This window comes from Pinus tabuliformis, chromosome 6, assembly GCF_031772625.1.
Source record: "Pinus tabuliformis cultivar Carrire ecotype Pingquan chromosome 6, CPIR1, whole genome shotgun sequence".
Lineage (NCBI taxonomy): Eukaryota > Viridiplantae > Streptophyta > Pinopsida > Pinales > Pinaceae > Pinus > Pinus tabuliformis.
In genome coordinates this window covers 1,082,393,689-1,082,400,571 of record NC_142292.1, presented here as the reverse complement: position 1 = coordinate 1,082,400,571, position 6,883 = coordinate 1,082,393,689, and positions in this window count along the sequence as shown.

Genomic DNA, 6,883 nt, shown 5'->3' with positions numbered 1-6,883 from the left:
AGTAAGCGAAAGATTGAGGGAGAGATAGGGTTTACGAGGAAACAGAGGTCAGAAAAATTGTTGTAATTGAGCCAAGAGGGTCAGGACTCTGTAATTTCTATATTATTTAGTAATTGATTAAGTGTGGTGTTGCGTGTTATTCATGGAGCAGAGTTTCTCTTGAATCTGCATATCGGCGTTCTGTACCCTAATTGGGTATTATTTCCATTTATGTGTTTATTGTTAATTACAGTCAATTAGCATTAAGGGTTAGTACCGAGATTAGGCGCTAAATATTATTAAGCACATTTATTAAAGGTTTTGTATTAAACACGTGGGTAGTATTGGAAAGCAGTAAGTGGTATATTGCATGGAAAATAAATGGGAAATGATATTTCTCCAAATTTTGCGATTAACCTAAGCTGGTGACACGTCGCATTGGAAAACCACTTTTATCGCACTCTCTCAACCTGATATCGGTCATGCAAGAATTCACGCGAGATGGTGTGTTAACCATTGGATCGAACATGACAGATCGATGGTGGAGATCATTCGGCTAGTTGGTGCGTGATACGACACAATATTCGTCAGATCTGAAGAAGCCAGATCAATGGTGGAGATTGAAGCACTCGGGGAGTAAGAAGTCAAATTATGACCGACAGTGATTGGTCAAACAAGCGGGACCCTCAGAAAGAATACACGTATAAAATATGTTTAACGTGCAGCTCATTGGTTTTTAAGTGAACCATTAGCCTAATTCTAGACTACCACATCAATTTTGGTAACCATCCACATCATTTGGTATCAGATCAAGGATTAAGTCTGCTATAGTAAGCATGCCACCTAGGAGAGGAGATGGCATAGGTCAGGGGAGACCTGTAGCGAATGCAGTTCTGCTGGAAGAGATTCGAACTTTGTGCACAAGGATGGAGACAACGGAAACTGCTCAAAGGAGAGCACTTGATGAAGGAGATGTCAGTGTTGCAGAGGAATCTTCTGAGGAAGTATAAGAGGATGAAAGCGAAGCTACCAATGTACTAAAAATGTTGGCCAAAGCAAGTGGAATACCAAAGGTGGAAATACCTTTGTATGATGAGAATCTCAATGTATAAGAGTTGATGGATTAGATTAGTTCATTGGACACGTATTTCGACTATGAGGAGGTTGATGACAAAAAGAAGGTGAAATTTGCAGTTACCAGATTGAAGGGTCATGTAGCTATCTGGTGGGATGAACTAAAAACATCCAGAGCAAGAAAGGGGAAGCCCAAGATCAAACAATGGGATAAAATGGTGAGTAGATTGAAAGCTAAATTTATGCCAAAAGATTATCAGTTAAATCTTTTCAAACGGTTACAAAATTTGAGATAAAAAGGAATTACTGTCAAAGAATATACATAAGAGTTTTATAAGCTGAAAATTAGAGCAAGACATGCAAAGGATGACGTAGAAAAGGTACCCAAATACATCAATGGCTTGAGGTATAACATACAGGATGAAATCAGCTTGCTGAGTCTGAAGAAAATTGAAGATGCCTATCAAGTAGCTTTGAAAGCAGAGGAGAAGTTGAGAAAACAAAACCAGAGGAATAGAGGGAAAAGTTTAGCAAGAGGTAGAGGAACTACTAGATCAATATTTCAGCACCCTTAGGGTGAAGCAGGAGGTTCAAGTAGTAGACCACCACAGAGAGGAGACTTTAATAGAGGAAGATTTTCACCCAGAGGAAGAGGCCAAGGAAGAGAAATTCAATGTTATACATGTGGAGAATGGGGACATGGATCATGGGACTGTCCTCATAATAAAGCAACAAATCAGCGAAATGTGAATGTGGCTGAGGCGAATGAAGAAAAACCTCAAATTGAAAATAAGGAAGAATCACCTGAAGTAGGAGAATCTTTGGTATTGAAAAGGGTATTTCTCAAAGCAGAGAAAGAGAGAGGAGAACCAGCTTAGAGAAAGATTTTATTCAGAACTACATGCAAGTCCCAAGGAAAATGTTGTAAAGTGATAATTGACAGTGGAAGCACTGATAAACTTGTTTCTACAGAAATGGTGGACAAGTTAGGATTAGTAAAAACAGTACACCCTACTCCTTACAAAGTATCATGATTGCAAAAAGGACATCAGCTTATTGTGACAAAACAATGCAAAGTCGAAATCTAGATTGGTACTTATAAGGATGTGGTATTATGTGATGTAATGCCAATGGATGGATACCATTTATTGCTGGGAAGACCTTGGCAGTTTGATAGAAAATCCATTCATGATGGTAGAAGAAACACCTATACCTTGGAGAAGAATGGAGTGAAGCATACATTGCTGCCATTAAAAGATGAATTTGACAAAGGAATAGCTGGAAATAGTGTTATGTTGATGAGTAGAAAGGAGATATTGCAAGAAGTTGGAAAAGGTGAAGAAATGCATTTTGTTGTCATAGGGAGACCTAAGGTAATTTTGACTTCTACAAACTTGGATGATTTACCTGAAGAAATCCAAACTTTGTTGAATGATTTTGCTAATATTATTGTGGATGAGTTTCCAAATGCATTGCCACCAATCAGGAGTATTAGTCATCATATTGACCTAATACCTGGAGCAAGTTTGCCAAATAAACAGCATACAAGTTAACTCCTCAAGAAAATGTAGAAGTTGGAAGACAAGTACAAGAACTGATGGATAAGGGATTGATCAGAGAGAGTCTTATTCCATGTGTTGTACCAACAGTATGCAGTCCAAAGAAAGGTGGTGAGTGGCACATGTGCACAGACTCCAGAGCCATCAACAAAATCACAATCAGGTATCGTTTTCCTTTACCACGCATGGATGATTTGATGGATTGTTTAAGTGGGTCAAACTATTTTACTAAGATAGATCTGAAGAGTGGATACCATCAAATCAGGATTAGAGAAGGAGATGAATGGAAAACTGTATTTAAAACAAATAATGGGTTGTATGAGTGGTTAGTGATGCCTTTTGGACTCACTAATGCAACCAGCACATTCATGAGATTGATGAATGAAGTCTTGAAGGAATATGCAGACAAGTTTTTCATTGTTTATCTTAATGATATTCTAGTTTTCAGTAAAAGCAAAGAAGAACACCTGGAGCATCTTAAGTTGGTTCTAAGAACTCTGCAGAAAGAGAAACTGTTGATAAATCTGAAGAAATGTAGTTTCACGAAAGAAGAATTAATCTATTTGGGGTTTGTAGTTTCTAAAGAAGGTCTGAAAAATGATCTAGAGAAAGTCCAAGCAATTTGGAACTGACCTATTCCAAGAAACATATTTCAGGTAAGAAGTTTTCGCGGTCTTGCAAGTTTCTATAGAAAATTTATTAGAAGTTTTAGTCAGATTTTTGCACCAATTGTTGAAACAATCAAAGAGACTAATCAGCCATTCAAGTGGACAGAAGCAGCAGACCGAAATTTTAAGTTGTTGAAGAAGAAAATTATAAAAAAACTAGTTTTAGCTTTGCATGATTTTGGAAAAAAATTTCAAGTTGAAACTGATGCTAGTGGAGTTGCAATTGGAGTAGTTTTAAGTCAAGAATAGAGACCAATAGCATACTTTAGTGAGTAACTAAATAAAGGTAAGAAGAAATATTCTTCTTATCCCAAAGAATTTTATGCTATTGTGCAAGCTTTAAAAAAATAGAGACATTATTTGCTACCAAAGGAGTTTGTATTGTACTCTGACAATCATGCATTGCAGTTTATAAACAATCAACCAAAATTGAATCAAAAGCCTGCCAAGCGGGTAGAGTTTTTATAGAGTTTTAATTTTGTGATTAAACATACAAGTGGTAAGTTGAACAAAGTTGTTGATGCTTTAAGAAGGGTAAATTTCGTTGTGCAAAAATTAAGAGTTGGTGTTGTAGGATTTGAAGAAATGGTTGATATGCATAAAGATGATGCAGAATTTAAAGATATTTATGCAGTTGTACAAAATCCGATAGTTCATAATAGAAGCTAGTGGTTATATTATCTTATCCAAGGAGGTTTACTATTTAAAGGTAACAAAATATGCATTCCCAAATGTTCTATGAGAGAAAACGTAATCAAGGCAAAACACAGTGGAGGGTTATCTAGGCACTTTGGACAAGACAAAACCTTTGCTCAGGTAAATGCTTTTTACTACTGGCCAAAGATGCAAACTGATGTGAAGAGATTTGTTGAGAAGTGCAGGATATGTTAGGATGCTAAGGGAAGAAGCCAAAATACAGGATCGTACCATCCATTACTAATACCAGACCAACCATGGGATGCAGTTGGTATGGATTTTGTTTTGGGATTACCTAGAACCCAAAGAGGAAATGATTCCATTTATGTTGTGGTAGATAGATTTTCTAAAATGGCACATTTCATTGCATGTAAAAAGACTAGTGATGCAACACATATCACTAATATGTTTTCTTCAGAAGTTATAAGGTTGCATGTATTACCTATAAGTATTGTGTCTGATAGGGATACAAAGTTTTTTGGGCATTTCTGGAGAAATCTTTGGAAGAAACTAGGTTCCAACCTTAGTTTCAGTTCTGCATATCACCCTCAAACAGATGGACAGACCGAAGTGGTAAACAGAAGCTTGGGAAACATATTGAGAAGTTTAGTGTATCAAAATCCTAAGCAGTGGGATTTAACACTTGCTCAAGCTTAATTTGCTTATAATGACACTCCAAACCGAAGTACTGGAATGAGTCCATTTCAGATTGTTTTTGGAATAAATCCAAGAGGTGTGTATGAGCTCAGAAATTTGGGCAAATAGGAGACAAGAAGTGCAAAGGCTGAAGAGTTTTCAGAGAAGATGCAGAGACTACAAGAAGATGTCAAAGATAGATTGCAGGAAAATAGTGAAAAATACAAACAGAGAGTTGATATGATGAGGAAAGAAAAAGAATTCCAAGTGGGATATCTAGTGATGGTGTACTTGAGGAAAGAAATATTTCCTGTTGGGACTTATAATAAACTAAAGATGAAAAATATAGGGCCATGCAGAATTGTGAGGAAGTTTTCAACCAATGCTTATGAAATTGAGTTGCCATAAGGGATTGGAATATCACCTATTTTCAATGTTGCAGATTTGTACCCATACAAGGAGATAAAGATAGAGATATAGAATGAACATGCAGAAGATGAAGAACAGACTATACAATGGGAAGAACAAATGCCTAAAACAGTAAAGAAAGAGGTGGAAGTTGTTCTAGAGAAAAGAGTAACTAAAAGAACCAGAGGACAGGTTTATTTTAAGTATTTGGTAAAATGGAGGGGACATCCAATAGAGGATGCCAGTTGGTTGACAACAGTGGAGTTGCAGAAGTATGGAGTCAATCCTGAAAGTTTGATGAATGATTCTTTTCTTCCCCTGGAGTCTGCTGCAGGAGCATCTGGACTTAGCCAGCAATGTGATTGTATGTTCACATGTTTTGGCTAACAAGAGATGAATTTTATTGACCTAAGTGGTCAAAATAAGTCTTGTAGAGAGGGTTGGATCTCTCGAATTTATCTTTATCTCACTTATTGTATTAATTAAATCATCGTATTATTTTTAGAATAGGAGATAAGTGTTAGGATAGGTGCGTATCAGAGCTTAAGAATAGGGATTTAATAGTTGAGCTGATAAAAATAGAGATTGAGTGTCAATGTTGTTAGGATAGGATTCGATCCATAAAAGAAAAGGAAAAAATGTAATGATAGATTGGAATGGAATAGAAGGGGGAGTAAGCGAAAGATTGAGGGAGAGATAGGGTTTGCGAGGGAACAAAGATCAAAACAATTGTTGTAATCGAGCCGAGAGGGCCAAGACTCTGTAATTTCTATATTATTGAAAAATTGATTAAGTGTGGTGTTGCATGTTATTTCTGGTGCAGAGTTTCTCTTGAATCTGCATATCAGCGTTTTGTACCCTAATCTGGTATTATTTCCATTTATGTGTTTATTGTTAATTACAGACAATTAGTGTTAAGGGTTAATACTGAGATTAGGTGCTAAATCTTATTAAGCAAATTTATTAAAGGTTTTGTATTAAACACGTGGATGGTATTGGAAAGCAGTAAGTGGTATATCGCATGGAAAATAAATGGGAAATGGTATTTCTCCAAATTGCGCGATTAACCTAAGTTGGTGAGACGTTGCACGGGAAAACCACTTTTCTCATGCACTCTCAACCTGATATCGATTGTGCAAGAATTCACGCGAGATGGTGTGATAACCGTTGGATCGAACGGGACAGATCGACGGTGGAGATCATTCGACTAGTTGGTGCGTGATACGACACAATACTCGTCGAATCTGAAGAAGCCAGATCAACGGTGGAGATTGAAGCGCTCGGAGAGTAAGAAGTCAAAGTAGGACCGATGGTGATTGGTTAGACAAGCGGGACCCTCGGAAAGAATACACGTATCAAATATGTTTAACACGCAGCGGATTGGTTTTCAAGTGAACCACTAGTCTAATTCTAGACTACCACATCAATTTTGGTAACCATCCACATCAAATTCTAATTGTTTTCAACCATAACATTAAAAAAAAAAAAATGAAAGTTTTTCAACCATAGAATTAAAAAACTCTTAGTTTTCAACACATTTAAACCATGACATTATGAACAAATTACATGACTAAATTAATCAAAATATCAATACTTGTAGATTGAATGAAACATAAATTATATCTCTAAGTTATTGTTGCATTGTGGATATTCTAAACAATAAAATTAATCATAATTAAAACATATAATCCAACAAACATAAAAATGACTCATAACTTCATTTAAAATCATATGGAAATCAAAAATTTTATTTCAAGATACCATGAAAACATCAGTTATATAAATTATCTTAGAAAATTATTCAAAATCACTCATATCTTCTTGCACACCATTAGAATTTGCATCTTCATATGAATGAGTGAA